Source organism: Anabas testudineus, chromosome 9, assembly GCF_900324465.2.
Source record: "Anabas testudineus chromosome 9, fAnaTes1.2, whole genome shotgun sequence".
NCBI lineage: Eukaryota > Metazoa > Chordata > Actinopteri > Anabantiformes > Anabantidae > Anabas > Anabas testudineus.
In genome coordinates this window covers 10,494,830-10,507,651 of record NC_046618.1, presented here as the reverse complement: position 1 = coordinate 10,507,651, position 12,822 = coordinate 10,494,830, and the positions used below count along the sequence as shown (strand labels likewise).

General features: G+C 44.6%; 1 protein-coding gene across 7 annotated transcripts in view; it reads right to left on the bottom strand.

The window, feature by feature from the left end:
- mef2cb (myocyte enhancer factor 2cb) overlaps positions 1-12,822 on the bottom strand; it is a 70,963-nt gene that overhangs the window by 39,279 nt on the left and 18,862 nt on the right. The gene's annotated exons all lie outside the window — the stretch shown is intronic.

The following is a 12,822-nucleotide window of genomic DNA, read 5'->3' as shown; positions in this document are numbered from 1 at the left end:
TATCTCAGGGAGGAGCACAAGAACTGTTGTTGTGTTTTCTTTTGACAGTAGAGGTGATAACGTCCCTCGTTATGCAAATGAGCATCCCATTATTTAAGCTCAGTGCAATGCAGGGGAGCTGTCAGCGCCATCACATAAAAAAAAAAAAAAAAAAATCCTCCATCTACCCTGCCTTTTTTTCTCTACTTTCCCCTTCTTCTCTCTTCTCTCCTTTCTGAACCAGATTTCCGGCACCTGGCAGCACAAGCGTCAGACATTGATGTGGAAGACGACACCGCTTCACCAAAAGACATGTCAGTCTCAGTCTCTCTCTCTATCACTCTCTCTCCTCGCGTACACCCTTGCTCTCTTCCTCGCTCTCTCGTATTCTCTCCTTTGCAGGCTCCCACACACATGCATGCATGCACATTGTAAGGCACTTCCTTTCGCCTTCTTTCCTTTTTTATTGTCTTCCCTTAACCTGAATCCATGTATTTATTGAGTAGCATGCATGAGAAAGCACAAGAAAGCTTGAAACCCTTGAGGTGAGTGCAGCAGATTGCAATGCACTTGACCTCTTTGTGGTAGAGAGTAGGACACTGATAATGAAAGTGCATAATAGGAATGTCCAGGGATACGATTGGGCCTGTAGCAGTAGTACATAACATATCCTTTCATTTGCATGAATGAGCTGTGAACTACCTGCTAGAAAATCATTGTAGAGTAATGTTTAGTTTAGTTTGAACAAAAACTAAAATGATGATTATGTGGGACTTTTAATTACATTTTTTTTTACAAATAACATCACAAAAACTTTGTGCTCAAAACTTCCATCATGCAAAATGGAAAACACAATGAGACAATGCAATATGAACAATGATGAATTACATGACAGAAAGCTTCCTGAGTTGATGGTTTGGAATACGCCCACTTATGGAAGAAATGAGATACAAACACAAATGCATCATTTGGCAGTTAGGACAACAGCCGGACTGCACCATCATAATAATAACAAGATCTAAAATAACTCAGTGGCAGCTCTGAAGAGGCTATCTAAAACATTTTAGCATTGCTTTGCGCAAACACACCCTTCCATAGACAGAAAAACAAAGAGCTGCCCTCTGGAAGAAAACAAAGAAGGATGTTGTCAGACAAACTGGGATTACAAGCCAACACTAAGGCGCTTGGCACAAGACAGCCAGACAAGGATATCAATCAAGCCGGCATACTTCAATCACAGGCTGACAGCATCATCCACTCCCAGTCTTTGTGCTCAACACTACCCAGTCCGGGCAACGCTCCAAACAAGGAGGCGTTACCTCCGTGATCCCTGCCTCCTCGTTCCTCCCACAGCCCTGTGAGCCAAGCTGAACCTCTCAATGTCAACACCCACTGGGGCAACACCTTAGGCCTTATGTAACATTAACGCTAAGACTAAGCCCGTGTCCTGAACATTTAATCCCTGCTTTGGCTTCCATCACCAGCCAACGCTCCCTGAGGTGAGGCTCTGCTGCTGCCGCTTAGCCCCGTGTCTATGCCTCCTCGCCTGAGCCACCCTCCCCATCCCTTCTCACTATTGCCTCCACTACCTCCTCCCACACAACGACGCAAGTTCCCCTGTTCCTCTGTCCCCACTTCTCTCACCCCCCCTCTGCTGCCACCACCCCTACTTTTTCCTCACACCCGCCCCCGTCCCATATGAGTGCCAGGCAGCTCCTGGATAAGAACCGGGTGCCCACCTCCTCATCGGGCCCCCTTCCGTCTCCTTCCCTCATGGTGAATAGCATCAGTTAACTTAACAGATTACCACTGAATCACTCAATCCAATTTAGGTCCATGACGCCAAGACAGTGAAATGGAGAGAAATGCAGGAAACAAACACAGCTTAGTAAACATGGTCAAGTGGCAGAGGACAGTGATCCTCAGCGGGCATTTTTTGCAGGGAACTGACACCTGCATTGAGATGGAGAACAGGGTGATGAAGTAGCAAGAGAAAAAAATGTACAAGAGATACATGTGAGACAGAAGAAAGAACTAACAAGCTTGCCCACTTTAAGCCAATTTGCTAATCCCAAAGTACGGCACAGGCAAAGAGGGAACAAGCTATGGAAAATGAAGAATACACAAAAGTTAAAAAGTTTATTTATAGTCTCTGTGGAGTCTGACTAATGGTATGCCTGTGTTCACACTAGTCTGGCAACTGCAAGGAGGCCAAAGCGGGCGACTGCTAAGGTCAAAGTGCACACTGGCACCAAGCAGACAGTAAGGAAATGGTTGCTCCTCTGCTTGTTTTATATCCTGGGTCCTACGTTTTTATACTTTGAGCTGGAGAGGTGACAATGAAGTAGACAGACAGAGAAACACAGAGAAATTGAGAGAAAAGAGGGAAATGGAGTGAAGCATAAAGAGGAATCTTTTGAACAGGCACCAGGCCTCTCCTGGGGGAGGGGAAGAGCTGTACCCACGACCCTCCCATCTGTTAAGCAGACGGACGGAGAGAGAAAGAAAGAGAGATGAAGGCTAGGGGAGGATGGGAGAGATGGAGAGGGAGCAGCGATTCAGCACATAGATCTAATGAGCATTCTCTCTCTGTGCGTGTCTCAGAAGTGGAGCTGAGAGGACGATGAGAACATATACACTCGGTGCACCACAAGGCTTGATTCTAGGTCACCTCTCTCCCAAGTGTTTAGTCACTAAAAACTAATATACAGCACACAGTGCTTTTTCACATTCTAATAGACAGTCTGTAGGGTGCTTGTTCATGTGGCGTTGTTATTGAGGACAGATACGGAAGACGTCCAATGAATCAAAGGGACGGCAGAAAGAGGAACTTTACCTTGACTCATGTTCTGGACTTATTTGTCACGCTCAAAGTCAAGTTGCTGAGTTTTGCTGGTGAACCCGGAGAAGGGACATGACACCAAATGAGAAGAAATGTTGCATGAACTCCAATTCCAAGAACAAAAGTTGTGCTCACTGATCTATTATTTCTGCATTCAGAGAATTGCGAGGGGGGGGAAACGTTAAAAATGAGACGCACACCGAGTAAATGCGAAGTGTGCAGAATTCTGCTGATGCCGATATTCTCAAATCCTAATTCTACACCTTAGAGCAAATTGTGAAAGGTGATTTATCATGACAGCATTGGTGATGTTTTTTCAAGAAACCCCACCTCGGCAGCACAGCCTCTGCTCATGGTACATCTGCAACACATTTGGCAATAGCATGTGTCCCAAAAAAAAAAATTATTTATATATTATATATATATATATATATATATTTATGCCAGTATCCCCTATCCTCCGAGGGAATGTAGTCGGGAGGATTTGAAATAACATATTACACTGCAGTAAGTAAACCTTTTAGGAGGTGTATCGTACATTAAATAAACGCTCTCTCTTTTTAAATAAACTCCCATTTCCTCGCAGAGGAAGAGGAAAAAAGTGCTTTAATATGGTTTTACAAACACAATCTGAATGTCAGTACACACTCACAGTGCTCAATTTCTACTTGAACATTTCTGTTATGTAGAAGATTTTTTTTTTTTTCCTTGAGAACATTTATTTTCGGTTGTGTAGATTTTGTGGAGGTTTCATCTTTGTGTTGTTGCCGTAGCTGCGCGCGCGCGCGTGTGTGTGCCAGTATACATGTGGATGTGCATTTGTGCTTTTTGATTTAGGAACAGTGGTGCGCAGCACTTTATCTCCTCCAAGGATGGATGAAGATATACCAGCAGAAATGAGAGGAGGGGAAGGATCAAGCAAAGTAGCGAGTCGATGGCCAGGCAGGATGGGAACAGAAAAATGTGTATCAGGTCTCATTGTGCCTCTAATGTCATTACAGGCAGTGACTCCTCTATGTGGCACGCCACACTCCCCATCTGTCAGAGCGAGATAGGCAGGGTGACGAATGGCTATCACTGTTACTTCCCTCAACCCCCACCACCCCCACTCGCCCCACTCTAATGTCTGTATCTTTTCAGAGTGCTGGGGGAGAAGAGTGACCTAAACCTGGGCGGTAGCCCATGCGTAGGTGGGCCTCAATGGCTCTGAATCTCAGTAGATATTAGGGCTAATTTAACATGTTAGCGGCTAAAGAGATTAACAACATGTACATCTGGGGATTAGAGTGATAGTGGAGGATCATCTCATAATGTGTTCATTTCTATTTTTTTTTTTTTTTTTTTTTTCCCACTGAGCGTTCGAGCTAAACTTGAATTTGAGCGGCTGCAGTGTGTGTGTGTGTGTGTGTGTGTGTGTCCTTATATGTGTGTTGGAGGATGCGTCTTCACCTGTCTTCCTCTATTAGCTCATGGTTTAGTTGGATCATTAGTGAGACAGTGGCGGTTTCACATGTATTCTATTTTCAATCTCTACGTTCCTTAGAACTGAGACACCTGTCTATTGATGAGGAGGAATGTGAGCCGATAGCCTGTGGTTGGCACAAGTTTTATCCACTCTGTCAAGTGCTCCTAAGTGTGACTGACATTATGGAACAAAGTATATTGTAATAAGTAGCACCTTAATATGAGCTCTCAATACCTCACCAACCTCGGTTTAACCAATTTCTCAACTTAAAACTTTATATCTCAACTTTGGGCTTAATTGATTTTCATACTAATGAGACTCTGTCAGTACTGTTTCCCCTCTTATCCTTCAATCCAACAGATATGCCCTAGGGTCTTGGAGGACAGAAAGACAGGAAGCACACACACACACACACACACACACACACTGCTGAGCGGAAGGATGTGACATCAGCAGGCAGAGACAATCAAAGGTGCTAAAGGTGCTTCCTTCCCCCAAAATCACTCTGTTAACAAAGCATAAATTGGGATTCAAAACCCAATCGCCACTTTTCCCCTTTTATCTCCAACGGCAGATGCTGAGAGCAAATAAACAATATGTTTTCCAAATGCGAAACACCTTAACCCTTACTTGGGTGACGAATCTCCATGAGGAAATGTCTATTTCCTCATTAACATTTGTTGTCGTCACAACAGCAGCTACTAAAAACCTACATTATCTTGCTCTACATCATCAGGATATGTCTAGTTCATAAAGCACCGTAGCTGTAACAGTGTTGCTTTGAAAGAGCAAATAGAGCAGATTTAACCTCTCTTGGTTATGTTCATATATATAAGGTATTTCATATTGTAAATTCCAACTATTTATTTAACTGCGCTACCTCTGAGTACCCTGGAAATGCAATTTTTGTCTTCAGCTGCGGTTTGGCTTCTGTGCTGCTTTGTCCTCACAGAAAATATTTGCTATATAATTTTCCTTCATAGAAAGAAAATACTTTCTGCTTTTGAGAATTATTCTATAATTTACTCCGGCATCTGTTTTTAGATTGAAAAGCATGAAGAGCTCTGCTTGCTGCTTTGTTGCATCATTTAATCATAATGAGCAGGTAGAAATAGAAGTAGCACAGTACGAAGCCCTGCCCTTCGTTTGGGCAGCTGCACGTCTCACTCAGCACCAGCAAACAAGGGCCTTGGGCCATCAGAGCAGAAATGGAGACAGGTAGCCATCCGTCAGAGGCAGCATGGAGACAGGTGAGAGCCATCTTTCCATAGCCCATTGCTGACTACCCCAAGGACAAAATGACTTGACACAATGTGTCAACCTCCCTCTTTGAAAGGAGGCAAAGGGCTGTGATACCGCAGCTGCTCAGCCAAAGGCAGACGAGCAAGAGGGCACATGTGAAAGCAAGGCGAATTCAGACAGACAGACGGATAGACAGACAGCGATAGGGAGATTGAGTAACCCTGGTGGTTAAAAAGGCATTCCCTGTCGATTGTCAGCAGCTTTTCATCGGGATAGTGGCTTATAGCCATGAGTGATACACAAATAAAATTACAGGACCACAATGACAAACTGGCCACACATTTACCCTTATGCCAAGCTGGGGAAATATGGTATCAGAAAAAAGGAGAAGAGAAGAAAAAGCAGAAGCAGAGGCAAGCCACAATTTGGAGAGGCCCCGGAAAAGGCTGGAATGAATCACCATTGAGTGCATTCAGTCTTTCCATGGCATCGAGAAGGGCAGTGGACGAATTCAAGTATAAAGCAGAGATAGAGGAGACGATAAAGAAAAGAAGAATCGACCTGGAAGAGGTGACACAGTACAAGGTGGAACGATGGTGGAGTTTGGCAAATGTGGCAGAAATGAAAGGCATGGCATGGTTTTGAATATGGAAGTGGTGCAGATTGTGGTAACACACACATCTGATGTTTAAACATAAATAAGTTCACTTAAGTTTCACTTTATCAACACTCTCTCACAGTTTCTTTCACTTCTTCCTCCCCACCCTCCCTCTCTCTCTCTCTCTCCCTCTGCTCTGCCGCAGGTCATGTTTTCCAGGGAGGGTAAACCACTGTCTCAATTCACGCGCTGCCTCCGTGAGCTGCAGGACCCAGGTGTAACCAACTGACACCGAAGGGACAAGAACAACAACAAAAAAAAAAAACAAAAAAAAAAAACATAAGCACCAGTCTAGGTGCACGTTCCCAGCTTGTGCTGCACATTGCAATCACAAAACAGGCAACATTTTAACGAACAATGAGCCCGTGCTGTGGAATTGCTGTATAAACCCTTAAATTATTGTACCCAGCCCCCACAGGAACTGCTGGGAGTCATGTCACTAAGAACACAAAGCACTGACATATTCACCCAATTATGTTCCCTGCCGAGTATGACAATGTCTCAGGATGTTAGCAACATTCTCCGGTGGGGGAGAGAAGGACAGAGAGTGTGTGTGTGTGTGCGTGTGTGTGTGTGTGTGTGTCTTCGTGTTAGAGGTTTAAAACGGAGACTAAAGGCTTGTTGATGCTGGGGCTACTTATGTTCAAATACAGCCAACTTCTCAGTAGTCACATGGCCCTCCTCGCCTCCTCCCTCCCACTGTATCAACACCAGACATCATGGTTAAGACGATCCACTGATGATTTCATCACCCCCGCCCCCCCCACCCCTTACTCTTTCTCTTTGCCACAGCATTCTAATCACCCTAATTAAAAGCTTTGTTCATTTAGAAATCTCTGATGACAATTTGTTTCACTCTACCCTACAGCAGTGGTGGCTGTGAAGAGAGGAGAATTAAATTTGATCTTCTGACAGCAATTATTAAATGCTCCCTCCTGGCTTCAATTACGGCCTGCAGGCTAATGCTAACGTGGCTAACCCTGGCGCAACCACGAGGTGCCGGCGCACTTCCTTTTTTTTTTTTTTTTTTTTGTTGTTTTTCTTCTTTCGCCAACTTAATGTTGTCACCCACTTCAGCGTGCACTGGTTTCTGTGTGCATGTGCGGGTGTATCCGGGCACGTCTGTCTACATTGGTGGGTATGGAAATGCGTCGCCGCTTATGCGCCGTTACTGTTTTGCATACTGGTTGACGGGAATGGTGCAAATCAAATGATTTCCCTTTTTGAGTGTTTGTTGTAACTAAGTCAGCATCTGAGTACCGGCACATCTACAGGGAAGTTGTGGAATTTACTATTTTCCCTAGTTTTGCTTCATCAGCAACTTTACTTTCCACAATGATACAATTACGTGAATTGATTATATTTTAGGTTCTGACCAAAAAAGCCAATACGGTAGCTATTAATCAAAAGACACGTGGTAACTATCATGTGTCACACTAAGCACGTGTAGATTCAGTTGTTAAGTCAAAATGAAGACTAGTTTGTAGACTCCAACAGCATTACATGTCACGGTCACAGCCTTGCTGAGCTGAGGTGAGAGCCACAGCTCTTCTTTGAGTCTATGCACAACGTGTGGGTAATTTGCAGACAAGTAGAAGGTTGCACATTTCAACAAGCATGTCCTTCATAGATTTGACCTTCTGTGTTTTTTTTTTTTTCTTTCTTTCTTTCCGTCTTCTTTCTCTGGTCCCAGGGCTCTGGTAGGAAACCAAGTAACCTACATCGTAGAGTAGGGAGAGAGAGAGCGACTGTGACAGAGAGAGACTGAAAGAACCGAATGAAGGAAGATGGAGTCACACTCTGACAACCAACCACACTACTACTTAAAAAAAAACAAAACAAACACCACTAGGATGAAGTCAGGTTCACTCTTCTTTTTTCTGGTTACCACAAGCTGATTGTGCTGATTACTGGTGAGCATTGTTTTCCTGTTGATGCTGTGCATCATTAAACAAAGTTTGTTCCACTGTTAGTGTTTGTTTAAGTAATGTTTCCAGATGCACACACACACACACACACACACGCCGACACACACACACACACAAATAATGCAAACATAAGTCAAATGCTCTGCATCTATAATTTATGTCACTTTGTTTCAAGGCACATTTAGGTGCTTACAAATGAGGAAGTAAATAAAAAAGCTAATATGTATTAAAACGTCTGTATTCATTTATATTATGAACTCTCACACTGCTTTACAGTTCCCAGAGGAGGAGTGGTGGTGAGACGCGTGAGGCAAAAGGTTGTTTGGAGTGTGGAGGGCGTGTGGCAGAATACGGTACCTACAGATCAGCCTCTGTTTAGGGGAGTGGCCCCACCAAGGCCAAAGCTGGGCCAGACCTAGTCCAAGCCTCTCATTAGTCATCGGCTGGGTGCCGCACTGCTTTTTGGAGTGGTTAAGGGGGAACCGGCGAGGGTCTGGCAGTTCCACTGTACTCCACTCCCAGCACCATCACAACCCGACCTCATCAAAGCAAGCGCTCGTAATTTGTCACAGAAAGCAGCCAATTAACATATGTTAAGGGAGGAGGGAGGACAAGAAGAAGGGAGAAGAGGAGGGGAGCGTGAGTGAAAAAAGATAGTGTATGATTAAAGAGTCTGCACAGCTGCACAAAATCAAGATGGCAAAGAGAGGTTTGAAAGAGACCTCAGACCCAGTAATCTGATAAAGCTTACTGTTACTTAACCCCCATAAGCAAGAGCGGGAGCGGGAGAGAGGGGGGGGGGGGGGGGGGGGGAGAATGAAATAATAGAGACAAACAAATATTAAATTACTACTGTGAAGCTACAAGCTTTGGCAGAGTGCCTCTGCTCTCGATATGTGGCTACAGTGAAGGCCACTGTATCACACAGAGATGACCCCTCTTGCCAGAGCACTACTGCTGTTTGACCACGCTCTATTTTTAGCTCACCATCACGCTTGACGTAGTTCACAGTTATGTTGAAAAAATATCTGACACAAACTTCTTTTTTTTTTTATATATTCCAAAAATTTGAACGCCGGGTGCACCACAGCAATTTATCTCTCTTTCTCACGAAACAAAGGTGTTTTTTTTTTTTCATTTTTCATTTATTTTTCTGTCACAAAGTCACAGACAAGCTACTTACATTCTGACTTGTTTGTTTGCTTTCAAATTCTTGTTCTTCATGGTTGGTTTTTAACATGCTGTGTGTGGTTATTTATGCATGTGTGCACGCCTGTGTGTGTGTGTGTGTGTGTGTGTGTGTGTGTGAGCGCGCTCCTGTGTGCATTTATATGCCTGTTATTGTTGATGTTGTTGTAGGAACATCTTGTGAAGTGAGTTGTGTGATATTCTGCCTTGTTGTTGGATACGGTGGCAGGCTGAATGCATTAGCAGTGCACGCCGATGCCACTCTGTGTTCTGTCGTCTCTCAGCCACCTCTGCCTTGTCTTTCTATAGCGACTGATCACACGGGCTGACAAGCAAGTTTGGGTCTCCGTCTGCCTTCACCATCCTTCGCTATGTGGGCTCCGAGTCTTTCAGCGAGAAAAATAAGAGAAGTGAGAAGGAAGCTTTAAACAAATTTCAGTGATTTTGGAATTGTACGTCAAGTCATGGGGAAATCCCCCAAACAAAAGGCAGCAAACTTGAACAACGCTGTTCTCTTCCTAGTACAGTTTTTTGAAATAAAACATTATTGCAACTGTTGAGTATAAATGAAGTAAGTGAAAATCGCAAATGGCCAAACAGAAAAGCATACCCTGCGTTATACATAAATCATGACTGTTTCTCTTTTCCTCCTCTTCCTCTCTCTCTCTCTCTCTCTCTCTCTCTCGCACTCTTATCCTTGCCATCAACCATCAATTGTTATTTATTTATTTTTCCTATTTGGGAAGTAAAGGGCTACAGCGGAGGAGTGGAGGAGTGGAGGAGTGGGGGATGGAGAGATGACGGACAGAGGGGACGGCAAGTTGTGTTTGGTTCACAAGGCTCACTGAAATTCTCCCTTCTCTTCTCCTCTGTGTTGTGAGCTGGTGGTTCAGTGAAGGACCTGGCTGCCTGATTCCTCCCCCCCCCCCCCACGCACACACACACACACACTCAAATCCCTCTGCTGTGAGCACAGCTGCACCGTTCACATAACCTCGCCTGCCCCCTCCTACTACACCCCCGCCCCTCACCACCACCCCCCAGCTAATGATAGCAGAGCACGTCCCCTCCACAAGGCAACAGCTTTTTCCACTTCATGTACGTACACACAAACTTGGCACGCACGCTCACACACACACACACACACACACACACACACACACACACACACACACACACACACACAAGTGCATCGGACACACTCGCACACCAGTGGGCACATCCTATCCCTTTTCATTCTCTTGGTTCCTTCCCTTCATTTTTTCTCATATCATTCAATTTCTTCCCCTTCTCTTCACCCTGAGAAAAATCCCCTGGCCTTGCGACCCAAAGAAGGCCTGAGAACGTTAGACCCCCACCCCACCCACACACACACACACACACACAACAACAAATCTACATTTTTCTCCCTCTGTACAACTGTGCACAGTAAGTGACCTGCATCACAGCTGTGTGTGGGAATTTGTACGGGTGGGTGTGTTCGTAGGAAGCTTTAAGTGTGTGAATATATGTATTTGCACATACCTGCACACATCGGTGTTCGCACCACATGTGTTCGCTGTATGTACACGGCCGTGTAAGTGCATGTGTTTTACTTTATGTACACATTTCTGTTGTGTGTGTATGTGTGTGTGTGTGTGTGTGTGTAAGGAGGAGGAGGGAGGTGAGGGCAGCTCTGGGCTTCTGCTGCGCCTACTGTGCATTATCCCAAATAAACAACTCATTACACGTGTACTTAACCAAGGGGAGCTGGCGAGCAGTGGAAGCTAATCCCTGTTATCGTTCCCAGCGCTTCTCTTCCGATTAGACTACAGGGAAGAGGAGCCCGAGAAGGTAGGCTGCTCAGGAGGAGGAAGAGTGAGGAGGAGGCAAGAAGTGGAGAGAGAAGAAAGAAAAGCATTAGAGTTAACTTCCCACAAGTGCCTTTTTTACTTATAGTACCTTTCTCCCTCCCTCTCGCACTACCCTCCTGCCTTCGCTCCTTCCGTCTCCCTGTGGATTTTGCATAGCTCTTCCTTGTTTTTCGACCATCGCTCAGAACTGGGTCATCGACAGACTGTGTGGCAACATTTTGAGGAACATGGGAGGGAAAAAAAAGCATGTTCTTTCTATGAGAACAATCCACGGCTTCTTTAACAAGTAGCCCGCTTATCAAATTAAGCTGTCAAAAGCACATTAATAACAGGCAGCACAATTCTCTTCACAGAGAAAGGAAAAAAAAAAACACATTGGGGAAAAAAAAGAATAATTTCTCTCTTACTGTGTAAAGAGACAGTCAACCAAGGGCAGTAATGCTTTTCAAAGAGTTCTCCCTTTTCTCTTTCTGTCCCACTCCTAATATGATTATTGGGCCCTTTTCATGAGGGGCCAAGATCCAGAGTGTCACTCGTTTAGAGGCTGAACAGTATCTTAGGCTGGGATGCAGCAAGGATGATGCTCGTGTTCAAATGAATTACAGGCTTTCCATACAATGCTTCTGCACTTTTTTTGTTCCAGACTAAAACACTTGTGCTAGATGATAGTTGAGCAGACAAAAGAGCATCACAGGGTGAAAATGTGAACTCGAGACCAAATAACGAGGCGATCGATTGAAGGAACACGATGCCCAGTGACGGTATAGTGTTGCTGAAATTAGTGAAACGCTGGAAACTTCTTTGACCCTACACGATGTAAACCTTTTTCACAAATAATACAGTCAATTCCACTCTCAAATTTAACATCATTAACAGTGAAGCATTATTGTGTTCACACCCTGTTTTTTTTTTTTCTTAAGTGCTCCATCATTCCCAAACTCTGATTGCCCTCAAAAATGTGAAGCCAGATCATCCCGTAACAACGTGAGAGCAGAATGTGAGGGAAACAGAATATGGCAGTGAGGCAAAGAGAGAAAGTTAACACTCTCACTGCTGTTCACATGGCATATGTCTGCGATGCAGAAATGAAATTAACAAGACACCTCGGCGTACAGATGGCGGGAAGGAGAGAAAACCACCCTATGACCTTACACTCATAGACTAGGTGTCGAAAAAAAAAAAAAAAAACACAGTTCTCAATTTGAAGGCGCTCTACTGTGTTGCCATCTTGACACTGCTCGGTATTTGTAAAAAGAAATTAACTTGTAGTTTTTAATGTTGTCACTTAGAGCGGCGTCAGCTAAGGCTGCTCATGTTGAACTTATAGCCCTTTCGTATTTTACTCCAGAGGCTGATTTTCTCACACTCTCAATTTGAGTCCCATCCTGTTTGCTCGGCCCCCGAGGGGGAGGCTGCTCTGTCGTAAGCCCGGAGTGAGCCGGCGGTGGATGGATGTGACGTAGAGGCACTGGGACTCTGTGCCGGAGCGAGGCTGGAAGCCGCGACAGGTATCCCCCACACTTCCTCAGCTATTTATAAGACCATTAGTCCAGCACAGGGCCAAAAATAAGACAGAGGCCATTTTTATCCCAAATTATAAGATGTGACGTTCACACAAACACACGGAGCAGAGAAAACTCCAACCACACCGAACAAAAATTAACAAG